The sequence below is a fragment of the Durio zibethinus genome, chromosome 15, assembly GCF_047325235.1.
Source record: "Durio zibethinus cultivar Kanyao isolate XHJ-2024 chromosome 15, ASM4732523v1, whole genome shotgun sequence".
Classification (NCBI taxonomy): domain Eukaryota; kingdom Viridiplantae; phylum Streptophyta; class Magnoliopsida; order Malvales; family Malvaceae; genus Durio; species Durio zibethinus.
In genome coordinates, this window is record NC_143176.1 from 1,373,655 (window position 1) to 1,391,945 (window position 18,291).

General features: G+C 26.2%; 3 pseudogenes; 1 reads left to right on the forward strand and 2 right to left on the reverse strand.

Annotated features, from left to right (window-relative positions):
* Window positions 1-11,529: 11,529 nt before the first annotated feature.
* LOC149514490 (18S ribosomal RNA) lies at window positions 11,530-12,951 on the forward strand (annotated as a pseudogene).
* A 1,043-nt stretch (window positions 12,952-13,994) lies between these two features.
* LOC149514491 (ATP-citrate synthase alpha chain protein 2 pseudogene) lies at window positions 13,995-14,826 on the reverse strand (annotated as a pseudogene).
* A 64-nt stretch (window positions 14,827-14,890) lies between these two features.
* On the reverse strand, window positions 14,891-16,108 carry LOC149514492 (protein SENSITIVE TO UV 2-like; annotated as a pseudogene).
* Window positions 16,109-18,291: the final 2,183 nt, after the last annotated feature.

Consider the following 18,291-nt stretch of genomic DNA (forward strand, 5'->3'; position numbering starts at 1 on the left):
GGATGAATCCTATGCTTTTGGTCAATTCTAAAAGGGAAGAGTGATGGCTCTATCTATAGGTTAGGCGCTCTTAAGGTTCACTATATGCGGTTTTAAGGTCAAAGTCTAAAGGTCCTCAAATTGCTCCTTACATCTTTGTCCATCATAGACTAGTAAGGCACCCTAATCCTCACCCATTACAAGCTACAAGCGAAAAAGGTTCAATTTGAGTGGGAGTATTTCGCTAGCCACTACGGAGGCATTAGACCTCACGAAAGCAATAGGTACTTTACTCCCTCCTAGAGGGACGGAGCTCGGGTGTAGAGCTCATGTTATGCACGTGCATATGAATGACATAATTAACAAGGTAAATAAACATGAATGAATAATAACACATATATACAAAAAGGTTCAATTTTATTAGGCTTTTGGATAACACAAATTATTTGCTGGCCTGACTCTCAAAGTCCCTAGTGGAGTCACCAAGCTGTCACAACGTCTAAATCCGGGGATCAATCGCTAGACATTGACTTTAGGGAGTCGCCACCAATCTTTTTTTATCTAGGTGTGATTGGCCATCTAAGGAATCTGTCCTTTCAAGGAACACCTAAGTTTAAGGGTCCCTAAAAGAATAGGTTCAGGTCTACTAACTATAACAGAGTTTGGGAGTTGGGTTACGTGTGAGGAAGGTTATAGCACCCTCATAACACCCATCAAAAGATGGTACCTGCTTAAATTTGTGTTATCCAATGAGCCTTAAAATTTTACCAAGTAATTAATTATTGAAAATTATTCTCAATTGACTCTAATACTTTTAGCAAAAAATTGAGAAAATTCCCTCACCTTAGGAGTATGCAAGAAAACTACTGTTTCACTTGCAAAGGCTCCATCGTCGCATTATTTAAAAAAATTAAATAAATAAATAAAAAGAAAGAAAAGAATGATTGTTTTTGTGCAGGGAAAATTGATACTTTCAACTTTCCCAAAAATATTCTTTTGAAACTTTAATTTTGAGGAAAATTGATACTTTCGACTTTTCTTTAAAAATTTATTTTTTGAAAATTTATTTTTAAGGAAAATTGATACTTTCAAATTTTCTCCAAAAATATTTTTTTGAAAATTTATTTTTAAGGAAAATTGATATTTTCAACTTTTCCTCAAAAATCTTTTTTTTTTTAATTTATTTTTAAGGACAATTGATATTTTCAACTTTTTCCCAAAAATATTTTTTGGAAACTTTTATTTTCGAAGAAAATTGATACTTTCAACTTTTCCTCAAAAATCTTTTTTTTTTAAATTTATTTTTAAGGAAAATTGATACTTTCAACTTTTTCCCAAAAATATTTTTTGGAAACTTTTATTTTCGAGGAAAATTGATACTTTCAACTTTTCCCTAAAAATATTTTTTGGAAACTTTTATTTTCGAGAAAAATTGATACTTTCAACTTTTCCTCAAAAATCTTTTTTAAAAATTTATTTTTAAGGAAAATTGATACTTTTAACTTTTCCCCAAAAATATTTTTTTTGATTTTTATTTAAAGAAAATAAAACAAAATAAAAGTGAGAATAATAAAAAAAATAAAGAAAAGTTAAACAAAAATAAAAATAAAATAAAGATAAAAGAATATTAAATAAACCTAATCTAATAATAAAAAAAAATAAACAAATTAATTAATTAATTAATTAATTAAAAAAAAGCTTAGAGCGGCTCGGTTCACGGCTTGGCTCGACTTGACTCGACTCAAGGAAGAAAAACGGCTCGAAGAAGCTACTCGAGACATCGGCTTGGCTCGGCTCGACTAATGGCTCGGGGAGCAGAACATGCGCGGGTCGAAAAGCGGGTCGACGCTCGGGTCGGGTCGGATCTTGGCAAAACGCACGGATCCTCTAGGTTATTTAACGTAAAAATGACATCATTTTGGGAGGGTATATCAGGCTGTTTCCTTCATTGTTTTAGTAGAAACCTTCTCCCCTCTCTCTCTCTTCCTTTCTTTTCTTTCCCTTCTCTCTAAAACGACCGAAAAACTCCGATTGAATATTCACCAGATTCTGGAATTTTCATCGAAATCTGGATTTTTCGTCGAAAGTTCACCGAAAAGTTGGTCGATTTCTGGGAATCTTCATCAAAAACTGGGTAGCTGGTTGAAAACTTCAAACTTGGCTGAAATTGTCGCCAAAAAATTTAACTTTCGCCAAAAAGTTCACTGGAATCTGGAAAATTTCCAAAAATTTCTAGAAAAAAATTTCGCCAAAAATTTCCAAAAATTTTTTTCGATTCCTACAACTGTTCTAACACTTCTAAACCTTTTCTTAGCCTTCAAAAATTTTCTATATGCCCTTTTCTCTCAACCAGTAGCTTCTTTCCTCACTATTTTTTTTGTGTATCTTTTTATTCCAGAGGATCCCTTTTATAGGGATTGATCAAAAGAGTTTCTGATCAATCCCAATTCCTCTTTGGATCGAGATTCAATCATTGAATCCAACATGGATCTTCTGATTGAATCCCAATCCAATTTCCAGTCGGATAAATCAAAAAAATAAAAAAAAATCAAATGAAAATAAATCAGATAAATCAAGAAAATTAACAGATAAATTAAAATTAAATAACAGATAATACATAATCTGATATACATAAATATTAACAGGGAAGAAAAAAAAATAATAGTAAAGATATATACATATTAATAAATAAGTAAATACCTAAGATAAAAATAAAAGAAAAAAAAATATATAAAAACAATAATAATAATAAAAATAAAAATAAAATAAAAATGTAAAATACAAAAAAATAAAAATAAAAATAAAATAAAAAAGGAAAAAAAAAGCATAGACTTACCTATTTGGACCAGGCCCAATTGATCTGGGCCTGGACCAAATTGGGTGTCTACATTTGTCATAAAATAATTGTTTCTATTCATACAAGTTTATTCGGAATAAAATAATACTAATTTGTTAATATGATAAAATTAATGAGTTGGAGACTTAAAAAATTAATATGTTTACCGAATAAGTTCAAATAGTCACATCCATTTGAACTATTATCTATTTCAAATCATTATAACACTTTGTTTGGTCGTAAAACAAATTTTTTTATTCATACAATATTATTCAGAATAAAATAATACTAATTTATTAATATTTTAAAAATTAATAAGAGATTTAAAAACTAAATCTGTTAACTAAACTAGTTCAAATTATTATGACTATTTGAATAATTATCTATCCCAAATCATTATGATCTTTGTTTTGTTATAAAACAATTGTTTCTATCCATACAAGCTTATTTGAAGTAAAATATTGCTAAACTAATAATATTCTAAAATTAATAAGCAATAGATTTAAAAAGTAAATGTGTTTGTCGAACCAGTTCAAATAGTTAAGAATATTGGAACAATTATCTATTATCATTCTGACCTTTTGCTTAGTCATAAAATAATTGTTTTAGTTCATACATGCTTCTTCAAAATAAAATAATATTATTTTATTAACATTTGAAAAGTTAATAAGCGAAAAATTAAGAAAATAAATATGTTTGCTGAACAAATTCAAATAGTTATGACTATTTAAACAATTATCAATTTAAAATCATTATGGCCTTTTGTTTTATAATAAAACATTTGTTTCAATTCATAAAAGCTTATCCAAAATAAAATAATATTACTTTATTAATATTTTAAAAATTGAGAAGTTGGAGGTTTAAAAAATGAATCAATTTATCGAATCAATTCTAATAATTGTGGCCATTTGAACAATTATCTATTTCAAATTGTTATGAACTTTTATTTTGTCATAAAACAATTGTTTTTCATCATATAAGCCTATTCAGAATGAAATAATACTAATTTATTAATATTTCAAAAATTAATGAGTAAAAGATTTAAAAAATAAATCTGTTAAGCGAACTAGTTCAAATAGTTATAACTATATGAACAATTATATATTTCAAATCATTATAACCTTTTCTTTTGTTATATAACAATTATTTATGTTCATACAAGCTTATTCAAAATAAAATAATACTAATCTAATAATATTATGAAAATTAATAAGTAAGAGATTTAAAAAAAAAAATTGTTTGCCAAACCAGTTCAAATAATAAAGGTTGTATGAATAATTATCTATTTCGAATCGTTATGACCTTTTGTTTTGTCATAAAACAAATGTTTTTGTTCATATGAGTTTGTTTGGAATAAAATAATATTAATTTATTAATATTTTGAAAATTATTAAGAGATTTAAAATATAAATCTGTTCACCAAACTAGTTCAATTAGATATAACAATTTGAATAATTATTTATTTTAAATCATTATGACCATTTGTTTTGTCACAAAATAATTATTTCTATTGATACAATTTTATTTAGAATAAAATAATGCTACTTTATTAATATTCTAAAAATTAATAAGTAACAGATTTAAAAAATGAATCTGTTAGCTTGACCAATGCAAATAGTTATATTTGTTTGAACAATTATCTATTTCAAATTGTTATGACCTTCTATTTTGTCACAAAACAATTGTTTTTATTCATACAAGCTTATTCAGAATAGCATAGTTCTAATTTATTAATATTTCAAAAATTAATAAGTAAGAGATTTAAAAACTAAATCTATTTATCGAACAAGTTCAAACAATTATGATTATTTGAACAATTACCTATTTCAAATAGCTATAACCTTTTGTTTTGTCATAAAATAATTTTTTCTATTCATACAACCTTATTTCAATTAAAATAATACAAATTTATTAATATTCAGATAATTAATAAATAAAAGATTTAAAAAATAACTATGTTTTTCGAATAAATTCCAATAGTTGTGACTATTTGAACAATTATTTATTTTAAATCATTATGACTTTTCTGTTTTGTCATAAAATAAATTTTTTTTTCATACAAGCTTATTCGAATTAAAATAATATTAATTCATTAATATTTTGACAATTAATAAGTAACAGATTTTTAAAATAAATATGTTTATTGAACAAGTTTCAATAGTCATAACTATTTGAATAATTATCTATTTCAAATTGTTATGACCTTTTATTTCATCATAAAACAATTATATCAGTTCATATAGGCTAATTCAAAATAAAATAATACTAATTTATTAATATTTCAAAAATTAATGAGTAAGAGATTTAATAAATTTATTTACCAAACAAGTTCCAATTGTTATGGCTATATGAATAATTTTCTATTTCAAATCATTATGATATTTTGTTTTATCATAAAATAATTATTTCTGTTCATATAAGCTTATTTCAAATAAAATAATATAAATTTGTTAATATTCCAAAAATTAATAAGTAAAATTTTAAAAAATAAAATATGTTATTCAAATAGTTATGTTTATCTGAATTATTATCTATTTTAAATAATTATGACCTTTTATTTTGTTATAAACTAATTGTTTCTATTCATACAAGTGTATTTAAAATAAGTACTGCTAGTTTATTAATATTCCAAAATTAATAAGTAAAAGATTTAAAAATAAATCTATTTATCGAGCAAGTTCAAATAGTTATGCTTGTTTGAACAATTATTTATTTCAAATAGTTATGATCTTCTATTTTATCATAAAACAATTGTTTCTATTCATGCAAGTTTATTCAAAATAAAATAATACTAATTTATTAATATTTTGAAAATTAATAGGTAGGAGATTTAAAAAATAAATTTGTTTATCGAATAAGTTCAAATAGTCATATCTATATAAATAATTATCTATTTCAAAATGTTATGACCTTTTGTTTTGTCATAAAATAATTGTTTCTATTCATGCAAAATTATTCAAAATAAAATAATACTAATTTATTAATATTTTGAAAATTAATAAAAGATTTAAATACTAAATCTATTTACCAAAATAGTTTAAATAGTTATTACTATTTGAATGATTATCTATCTCAAATCGTTATGATGTTTATTTTGTCATAAAACAATTGTTTCTTTTCATACAAGCTTATTCTGATTAAAATAATACTAGTTTAATAATATTCCAAAAATTAATAAGAGCTTTGAAAAATAAATGTGTTTGTTGAATCGGTTTAAATAGTTAAGACTATTATAACAATTATCTATTTCAAATCGTTATGACATTTTGTTTAGTTATAAAACAATTATTTCAGTTCATACAAACTTATTCAGAATAAAATAATTGTAATTTATTAACATTTGAAAAATTAATGAGCAAGAGATTTAAAAAATATAAATTTATTTATGAAACAAGTTCAAATATATTTGACTATTTGAACAATTGTATATTTAAAGTCATTATGACCTTTTTTTTTTGTCACAAAACAATTGTTTCATTTCATAAAAACTTATTTGAAATAAAATAATACTACTTTATTAATATTTAAAAAATTAATAAACAAAAGATTTAAAACTAAAGTTGTTTTTTGGAACTAGTTCAAATAGTTATGAATATTTGAACAAATATTAATCTCAAATCATTATGATCTTTGTTTTTTCATAAAACAATCTTTTTTGATCATACAAGGTTATATGGACAAAATAATACTAATTTAATAATATTCCAAAAATTAGTGAGAGATTTTAAAAATAAATATATTTGTTGAACCAGTTCAAATAGTTAAGACTATTAGAATAATTATCTATTTCAAATCATTCTAACCTTTTATTTAGTCCTATAATAATTGTTTCAGTTTATACATGCTTATTCGAAATAAAATAATACTAATTTATTAACATTCCAAAAATTAATAAGCAAGAGATTCGAAAAGATAAATGTGTTTATCGAATAAGTTCAAAGAGTTATGACTATTTGAACAATTATCAATTTAAAATCATTATGACATTTTGTTTTGTCATAAACAATTGTTTTAGTTCATAAAAGCTTATCCAAAAGAAAATAGTACTACTTTATTATTATTTCCAAAGTTAATAACTAAGAGATTTAAAAAATAAATCAGTTCACTAAATAAGTTCAAATAATTATGGCCATTTAAACAACTATTTATTTCAAATTATTATTACCTTTTGTCTATCATAAAACAATTGTTTTTAAAAAATAAATCTTTTTACCAAACCAGTTCAAATAGTTATAACTATTTGAACAATTATCTATTTCATATTGTTATAACATTTTATTCTATAATAAAACAGTTGTTTCTATTCATACAAGCTTATTCGAAAAAAATAACACTAATTTAGTAATATTATGAAAATAACTAAAAAATTTAAAAAATAAATATGTTTGCTGAACCAATTCAAACAGTTAAGACTATATGAACAATTATTTAACTCAAATTGTTATGACCTTTTGTTTTATCATAAAATAATTATTTTAGCTTGTAGAAATTTATTCGGAATAGAGTAAAACTAATTTATTAATATTTCACAAATTTATAAGAGATTTAGAAAATAATTCTATATTACAGAACCAATTCAAATAATTATAATTGTTTAAACAATTATCTATTTCAAATCATTATTAGTTTTTATTTTGTAATAAAACAATATTTTTTTTGTTAATATAAGTTTGTTCAAAATAAAATAATACTAATTTATTAATATTTATCAAACCAGTTCAAATAGTTATGACTATTTGAGCATTTATTTATTTCAAATTGTTATGACTTTTTATTATGTTATAAAACAATAGTTTCTATTCATAAAAGCTTATTTGGATTAAAATAATACCAATTTATTAATATTTCAATAATTAATAACTAAAAAATTTAAAACATAAATATTCTTACCGAACTAGATCAAATAGTCATGACTATTTGAATAATTATCTATTTCAAATCATTATGACCTTTTGTTTTGTAATAAAAAAATCATTTAGGTTCATATAAGCTTATTCAAAATAAAATAATATTAAGTTATCAATATTGTAAAAATTAATAATTAAGAGATTTAAAAAATGAATTTGTTTAACGAACAAGTTTAAATAATTATGACTATTTGAATAATTATCTATTTGAAATCATTATAACCTTTTGTTTTGTCATAAAATGATTTTTTTTCTATTCATACAAGCTTATTTTGAATAAAATAATACAAATTTATTAATATTAAGACAATTAATAAGTAAAAGATCTAATAAATCTACCCGACCAAGCTCAAATCTTTATGACTATTTAAACAATTATTTATTTCAAATTGTTATGATCTTTTGTTTTGTCATAAAACAATTATTTATGTTCATACAAGCTTATTTGAATTAAAAAATATTAATTTATTAATATTTTGACAAGTAATAAGTAAAAGATTTAAAAGATAAATATGTTTATCGAACAAGTTCAAATGGTCATGAGTATTTAAATAATTAATTATTTCAAATCATTGTGACCTTTTGTTTTGTAATAAAACAATTGTTTCAATTTATATAAGCTTATTTGAAATAAAATAATACTAATTTATTAATATTCTAAAAATTAATGAGTAAGAGATTAAAAAATTAATCTATTTACCAATCATGTTCAAATAGTTATGATTATCTGAACAATTATCTATTTCAAAACATTATGACCTTTTGTTTTGGCATAAAACAATTGGTTCTGTTCGTCCAAGCTTATTTTGAATAAAATAATATAAATTTATTAATATTCTAAAAATTAATAAGTAAAAATTTAAAAAATAAATATGTTTTTTGAACACGTTCAAATTGTTATGACCTTTACTTTTGTCATAAGCCAATTGTTTCATTCATAAAAGCTTATTCAGAACAAAATAATACTAATTTATTACAATTCAAAAAATTAATAAGTAAAAGATTTAAAAAATAAATTTGTTTACTGAGCGAGTTCGAATAGTTATGACCATTTAAATAATTATTTATTTCAAATCATTTTGATCTTTAGTTTTGTCATAAAACAATTGTTTCTATTCATACAACTTTATTTAAAATAAAATAATATTAATTTATTAATATTCTAAAATTAATAAGTTGGAGATTTAAAAAATAAATATGTTTACTGAACAAGTTCAAATAGTCATGTCTATTTGAATTATTATCTATTTCAAATCTTTATGACATTTTGTTTTGTCATAAAATGATTGTTTCTATTCATACAAAATTATTCAGAATAAAATAATATTTCAAAAATTAATAAGAAATTTAAGAGTTAAATCTGTTTATCGAACCAATTCAAATACTTATGGCTATTTGAACAATTATCCATCTCAAATTATTATGATATTTGTTTTGTAATAAAACAAATGCTTCTGTTCATACAAACTTATTATGAGTAAAATATTGCTAAATTAATAATATTCCAAAAATTAATAAGAGCTTTAAAAAATAAATGTGTTAATTGAACCAATTCAAATAGGTAAGACTATTAGAACAATTATCTATTTCAAATCATTCTTACCTTTTGTTTATTCATGTAACAATTATTTCAGTTCATTCAAGCTTATTCATAATAAAATAATTGTAATTTATTAATATTTGAAAAATTAATGAGCAAGAGATTTAAAAAAAATAAATCTATTTATCAAACAAGTTCAAATAAATTTGACTATTTGAATAATTATCTATTTAAAGTTGTTATAACCTTTTGTTTTGTAATAAAACAATTGTTTCATTTTATAAAAACTTATTCAAAATAAAATAATACTACTTTATTAATATTTCAAAAATTAATAAGTAAGAGATTTAAAACTAAAGTTATTTTCTGAACTAGTTCAAATAGTTATGACTATTTGAACAAATATCATTCTCAAATCTTTATGATTTTTGTTTTCTCATAAAATAATTGTTTCTGATCATACAAGCTTATTTGAATAAAAAATAATATTAATTTAATAATATTCCAAAAATTAGTGAAAGATTTAAAAAATAAATGTATTTGCCGAACTAGTTCAAATAGTTAAGACCATTAAAATAATTATCTATTTCAAATTATTCTAACCTTTTATTAATATTTAGAAAATTAATCAGTAAGAGATTTAAAAAGTAAAACTGTTTACCAAACCTTTTCAAATAGTTTTGACTATTTGAATAATTATCTATTCCAATTCATTATAACCATTTATTTTGTCATCAAACAATTGGTTCTACTCATACTATTAGTCAAAATAAAATAATACTAATTTAACAATATTTTGACACTTAATAACCAAGAAAATTAAAAAATAAATCAAATTGCTAAACCATTTCAAATAGTAAGACTATATGAATGATTATCTATTTCAAATCATTATGACCTTTTGTTTTGTCATAAAACAATTGTTTTTTATCATACAAGCTTATTCGAAATAAAATAATACTAATTTATTAATATTTCAAAAATTAATAAGTAAGAGATTTAAAAAATAAATCTGTTTATCGAATTAGTTCAAATAATTATGACTATTTAAGCAATTATCAATCCAATTCGTTAAGATCTTTGTTTTGTCATAAAACAATTGTTTCTAATCATAAAGCTTATTTAGTTAAAAATAATACTAATTTAATAATATTTCAAAAATTAATAAGTAAGAGATTTAAAAAATAAATGTGTTTGTTGAACCAGTTCAAATAGTTAAAACTATTAAAATAATTATATATTTTAAATCATTCTAACCTTTTGTTTAGTTAGAAAATATTTGTTTCATATCTTACAATCTTATTCGAAATAAAATAATCCAAATTTATTAACATTTGAAAATTTAATAAGGAAAAGTTTGAAAAAATAAATCTATTTATCAAACAAGTTCAAATAGTGATTACTATTTGAACAATTATTTATTTAAAATCATTATGACCTTTTGTTTTGATATAAAACAATTATTTCAGTTTACAAAAGCTTATCCAAAATAAAAGAATACTAATTTCTTAATATTTCAAAAATTAATAAGCAATAGTTTAAAAAAATAAATTAGTTTACCAAACAAATTCAAATAGTTATGCTTATTTGAACAATTGTCTATTTAAAATCATTATGACCTTTTGTTTTATCATAAAACAATTGTTTCAATTCATAAAAGCTTATTCAAAATAAAAATAATACTAATTTACTAATATTTCAAAAATTAATAAGTAAGCGATTTAAAAAGTAAATTGGTTTACCAAATTAGTTCAAATAATTATGGCTATATCAACAATTATCTATTTTAAATCGTTATAACCTTTTGTTTGGTTATATAATAATTGTTTTTTATTATACAAGGTTTATTCATAATAAAATAATAGTAATTTATTAATCTCTCAAAAATTAATAAGAGATTTAAAAAATAAATTTATTTATTGAACCAGTTTAAATAGTTAACTATTTGAATAAATGTATACTTCAAATAGTTATAACCTTTTGTTCTATCATAAAACAATTATTTCTGTTTATACAAGCTTATTCAAAATAAAATAATACTAATATAAAAATATTCCAAAAATTAATAACTGAGAGATTTAGAAAATAAATTTATTTGCTAAACTAGTTCAAATAGTTAAGACTATATGAACCTTTATTTATTTTAAATCATTTTTGTTTTGTCATAAAACAATTTTTTCAATTCACACTAACTTATTTGGAATAAAATAAAATGAATTTATTCATACTAAAAAATTAATATGTAAGAGATTTAAAATTTCCTAGTGAGCATGAGTCATCACCTTGCATTGATTATATCCCTACCCTTTGTACACATCACTCATTGCTCCTACCAACTGAATGTTCTGGTAAAGTGTTCAAAAATAGGAAAGTAGTGACAATAAATAACAATACTGGGCTCTATGAGTTTGGCAATTAGAATGAGTATAACCTAAATCCCTTAGTGAGGATCTGTGGGAAAGCAAGTCTAGTGCCAGCAACTATGGTAATTCTAGCTCCAATAGTGTATATTTAAGTTGTTGTAGTTAAAAAGCTCATAGTTGGAACGAGGATTGGGTCATCTAGCTCGGTCACGATGAGCAATGATTTACTCATCCCTATTATCAATAATGTGATCTTGGCCTTATTTGATCGAGTCATTCCTTTGGCGCTGTTACTTTGAAAAAACTCAAAGTGCTCAAGTAAGCCTACACTTGTATACATTAGCATAGGGTAACATCATAGGATTTTAATCCTATTGTGTTGGCCTTTGAGATCGGAGTAATGATTAATAGGGATAGTCAAGGGCATTCATATTTCACAGTCAGAGGTGAAATTCTTGGATTTATGAAAGATGAACAACTATGAAAGCATTTGCCAATGATGTTTTCATTAATAAAGAATTAAAGTTGGGAGCTTGAAGAAGATCAAATACCATTCTAGTGTCAACCATAAATGATGCTGACTATGGATTGATGGATGTTACTTTTAGGACTCTACCGACACCTTATGAAAAATCAAAGTCTTTGGGTTTCGAAAGGAGTATGGTTGCAAGGCTGAAACTTAAAGGAATTGATGGAAGGGCACCACCAAAAGTGGAGCTTGTAGCTTAATTTGACTCAACACAAGGAAACTTACTAGGTCCATACATAGCAAGGATTGATAGATCGAAAGATCTTTCTTAATTTTATGGGTGGTGTTACATGGCCATTCTTAGTTGGTAGAGTGATTTGTCTTGTTAATTCTATTAATGAATGAAACTTCAACTTGCTAACTAGCTACACAGAGGTGATCCTTTGTGGATAGCTTCTTAGAATGACTATAGCCACTTAGGCCAAGGAAGTTTGAGGCAATAATAGGTTTGTGATGCCGTTAGATGTTCTGGGCTGCATGCACGCTAGACTGATGTATTCAATGAGAGGTAATCTTTGAAATTTCATCATGATGGGGATAGATCATTGTAATTGTTGGTCTTGAACAAGGAATTCTTAGTAAGCATAAGTCACTAGCTCATGTTGACTATGTCTTTACCCTTTGTACACATCACCCATCGCTCTTACTAATTGAATGGTTCAGTGAAGTGTTTGGATCGTGGAAATGTGGATGGTTCATTGCTCATAATGTTATAAGAAGTCTACTGAACCTTATCATTTAGAGGAAGGAGAAGTCATAACAAGGTTTCTTTAGGTGAACCTGCAGAAAGATCATTGTATAAACTTACTCAATGAACAACCCACAAATACGTTAACAAAATACTAAATGGGCGAGGGTGCTTTTGTGCCTTAAACCCCTTTTGACCCTGGGCATGCATGACGATTGATTTGTTTAGCCTCCTAGGAAGGTGAAATGATTAGTATCATCACTTGTAGCTAAATAACAAACCCCTAACACGAATCGCACCATGAAATTGAAACAAAAAAGAGAGCATGTGCCATCAACATCTTATTCATAATGTGTGTGTAGGTGACACCATGACTCCTTTTGTCCTAAAAAACCAAAATGACTTTTAGTAATGGATGTCATAACATATACATCTGGGGATCTATCGCTAGACATTGACTTGAAGGAGTCGCCACCAATCTTTTTTATTTAGGTGCGATTGGCCACCTAAGGAATCTATCATTCCAAGGAATACCTAAACATAAGGGTCCCTAAAAGAATAGATTCAGATCTGTTGATTAGAGCAGGGTTTGGGAGTACGATTATGTGTGAGAAAGGTTATAGATCTCTCACAACGCCCATCGAAAGACGGTACTAGCTTAATTTTGTGTTATCCAACAAGCCTTAAAAATTTACCAAGTAATTAATTATTGAAAATTATTCTCAATTGACTCTAATACTTTTAGCAGAAAATTGAAAAAATTTCCTCACCTCAAGAGTATGTAAGGAGACTACTGTTTCACATGTAAAGGCTCTATCGTCGGATTATTTAACAAAAAAAATTCAAGAAAAAAAGAAATAAATAAAAAAAGAATAATGATTCAATCTTTGATATAAATCTTTTTCTCTTCAAAAACTCAATGCTTTTGTACAAGGAAAATTGATACTTTCAACTTTTCCTTAAAAATATTATTCTTAAAAATTTTATTTTATATTATTTTATTTTATTTAGTCATGCAAAAAATATTCCAAAAAAATAAACAAACACATAAATAAAAAAAATAAAAAAACTACAAAAAAAAGAAAATAAAAATAAAAAAAATACCAAACTTGGTAGCTCAAAGTGTCAGCATATATGATACTAGCGCCACATTTAGCAACCATTGTCCAGATACGCCTTTTTGGATTCAAAATAATGAATTTCAGGGATGCACTCATCTTTTCATCCAATGAATGAATGAAACTTTCTGTTGGGCTCAAGGCTCTTCCAAAAGGTAGATGAAACTCTATGTTACCCCACTTATTGAAGTTCTTGAATGCAGCAGTGTCATCCAACTCTCCCCTCATATCCAGTGGGTATGGTTCTCCATTCACCAACGTAAATGGATTTATCTCCAGAAAGCTAAAATCAAGATCTTGAAAGACAGAAAAGACAACCATGATGAAGTCACCAATATTCCCTCGAACTTCAAAAGGGAATGTATCTATCAATGATGCGCACGTCTCGAAGGTCATAGGTTTCTCAAATGAAAGGAAAATGGTCTTAACCTTATCCAATTCTCTTCAATTTTGATGCCTCCACATTCTGAAAAGCTAATGGTTGAGCCAAGCCTTTCAGAGACTATTGAAAGGTAATACTCTTGTTCATGGGGGACAAAAGGCTCAACAATGAAGGTGGTTATAGGAGCTTTGCAACCACCCATCTCAACTTCAATGCCAAGGCGTGCTTTGACGAATTCAACAACTTTAGCAAGATCTAACTTGAGAGCAACCAAGCCACTCTTTCCACATTTCCCAAACAACATATCTGGCTTGACAACCAATCTGGTGGATGGAAACTATGGTTCTTGGTTTGCTAACTGAGTGAAATCAACGGATTGTGTCACCTAGGCAGAGCAAATCTGGAGATGAATATTAGCTAGGCATTTGAGGTGCTCTTTTAAAAGTCTCTTGGAATCGTACTCTCTGATCTTCTTACAAGCCATTTGGATTGAAGATCTTAATACCATTTAAAGAAAAGAGATTGGTTAGGAGATGAAATGAACCACTTCAAGGTGAATTGTCAATGATGGAAGGATGGTAAGGTGGAGATGACAACAAAATTAGCTTGGTGAGAACTGGTGGTGCCGTGGATTTTAGTTTTTTTTTATTTCGATGATCCTTCCCTAATCTCTGTACTCTTGTTGCCATCTTTTTCTTGCTTGCTTCAAGATTCCTTTCAAAAGTCAAAAGATGCTTCAGCAAGACATGTAGTATATAGAGCGATCTATAAGTAATAACTGCATTTTCAACACTACAGAGATCAAACAATGACTCAAATAGAGCCTTCAATTGCAACAGTCCACTACTGATCTTAGTCAAAGAAAGGTAGAAAAAAGATACTTTTATAGCTTCAGAACTAAGAACAGGATGCACAAAGCTCTGCAAAGCCTTATTAAAAGAGCTCTTGAATACCAATGGTTCCATTGTTTTGGAAGGTGAGCTCATATTAATGAACCCAAATAGGACATCAATATCTATGGAACAAACTACAAACAACTTGGCTATCAGATTTTTTCTCAACTTTTGGTCACTTGACAAATCCCAGATGCCATGCAACTTCTTAGAAAGATCTAGACAAGCACTTAGATCTGTCTGAACTCTAATTTCCTTACAACTTGACTTGGCTATATTCAGGCCAATCTAACCATCAAAAGCTTTTAGCATTTGAAAATTCTTGGATAGCCTCATGATGAGCTGTAATAGGGATTCCATGTTCTAAGTTTGCAATCCTTGACCCATGAAAATTAGCAATGTTCACCTCATTCTTTGAATCCACAAAAGTAAGCTAATCCTCCTTATTTCTTTCCTTCTTAAACTATGAACACTCTTTTTCTAGGTCTGTTAGTTGCTTTCAAATATGTCATAGCTCATTCTTTAAGCACTCAATCTTAAGAATCTTAGCATTTTTAGAACCACGAACTAGCCGCATAGGAGTCGAAGAAGTAGCACATTTAGCAAAACTTCCATTAGAATTCAAGGCCCCACCAAAATCGACAATTTTTTGAGAGGCGAGTAACTGAGGGAATTAGTGTGAGATGACGACGAAAAATGTAGGTGTTGCTGATGTGATGATGTTGGTGGTGGCAGCCGTGGCGAAGGTGGTAAATAGAAGGAAGAATGAAGGTTGTTTTGGTTAACAGAAGAACAAGAAAGAGCAATTTCTTCAACTTAGATAAGTTCCTCCAAGAAACTCGCGTCCCATTCTTCCAAATTTTCTTCGTTCATACCTTTTTTTTTCTTGGTTTATGTTTGGGTTTCTTCTTTAGTCATTTAACCCTTATCTGTCCTCTGTTGCTGTTGCTGTCCTTCTTGCTATAAATTGCAATCATTTATAAAACTATGTGATTGAGTTTTAGTGCAATTCTGATTATCACCCAAAGCTAAAAATTAGAACTAATCCTAATCTCATTCTTTCAGCTTTTCTTTTTTTTTTTAAATTAATCAGATAATGGAGAAAGAAAAATAAATTAAACAATAAATAGACCATAAAAAAATAAAAAAGGTAAATACAAAAATAAAAAAATCTAAAATAAAAATGAATAAAAATCCCTACAACCAAGCTTAGATTAGTCTCGATTGACAAAGAACCCCAGACATAATAGGGTGTCTACAGCTGCCCTTTTTTGCATATTTTTTATGAAACAGGAATTGTGTAAAGACGTAGACACCCATTTAATACTCAACTTGACATTTGTTTTTTGCTTTTTTTTCTTTTTTTTGTTAAAATTTTGATCAAAGCTCCTCTAAGTAGAGGCTCAATGATAGAGACTCAACAACTTTGGAAAAATAAATAAAGGCTCCTCTAAGCAGAGGCTTAACAACTTCAAAAAAATAAACAAAGCTCCTTTAAATAAAGGCTCAACAACTTTCGAAAAATAAATAAAGCTCCTCTAAACAGAAGCTCAATGACTTTGAAAAATAAACAAAGCTTCTCTAAACAGAGGCCCCACAACCTTGAAAATAAATAGCTCCCCTAATCAGAGGCTTAACAACTTTGGAAAATAAATGGCTCCCCTAATCAGAGGCTCAATGACTTTGGAATAAATGGTTATTCTAATTAGAGGCTCAACAACTTTTGGAAAATAAATAGCTCTTCTAATCAGAGGCTTAACGACTTTGGAAAATAAATGGCTCCTCTAATCAGAGGCTCAACAACTTTTGGAAAAATAAATAAAGCTCCTTTCAATAGAGGCTCAACAACTTTGGACAATAAACAAAGCTCCTCTAAATAGAGGCTTAACAACTTTGAAAAATAAATGCTCCTCTAAACAGAGGCACCACAACTGTACAAAATAAATTGCTCTTCTAAACAGAGGCAACAGAACTTTTGAAAAATCACTGGCTCCTTTAAATAGAGGCAACAGAACTTTCGAAAAAATAAATGGCTCATTGAAAATCATTTATGAAGGAGTCATAAATCATATCTGATGGAAACTCAAAGATTTATAATTTGAGTTTGCAAATCAAAGGTTCAGATTTGCAAGAACCTTTCAGCTTCACAAGAATTCACTGAAATTTGATTCTCAAAATTTTAGTTTCATAAGAATTCAAATTTGCAAGATCTTAAGATTTGTTGTTGCAAATTATAAGACTCGTATCTACATTCTAAAGATTCTTATTTGAATTTTGGAGATTTTCATCCAAAAATTCAAAGCTTCTCATTCAAGCTCAAAAGTTCTCATTCAATAAACCTTAAAGTTTCATATCTCAAAGATTCTCATTTAAAACTTAAAGCTCCAAGATTTTTCTTTGAAATTCAAAGATTCTCATTTGAAATTCAAAGATTCTCATCAAAAGGTTCACAATTTCCTTTCAGGTGACCAAAAATTTTGCATGAATGAATGTCATGATCAAATATGCAAATACCTTCTTAATGATGCAAATGCAACAACCTAGATTCTCATTTGAAACTCAAGGATTTTCATTCGAGTTTAAAGATTCACATTCAAGAAACCTTGGAGTTTCACATATTAAAGATTTTCCTTTGGAACTTAAAACTTTAAGATTTTTCTTTAAAATTCAAAGATTCTTATTTGAAATTTAAAAATTTTAATCAAAAGGTTCATAATTTCTTTCCAAATGACCCAAAATTTTGCATAAATGAATGTTATGATCAAAGATGCATATGCCTTCTTAATGATGCAAATGCAACAACCTAGATTCTTATAATGCCATGCATGTCCAAACATCAAATTATGTGAATGTACTATTTAAGCAATGATGCCAACATGTTGCATGTAATGCGAATGCCAATAATGTCATGAAATCCTAAATAATTGTGGAATATGGTCCTCAAGACCCTACCATCTCATATTCTCCCCTTATTTAGCTTCTCAACATTTTGGAACAAGCTTCATCAATTGATCATCATTGTTTCCATTACTTGATCACCATCTAGAGGTTTCTCA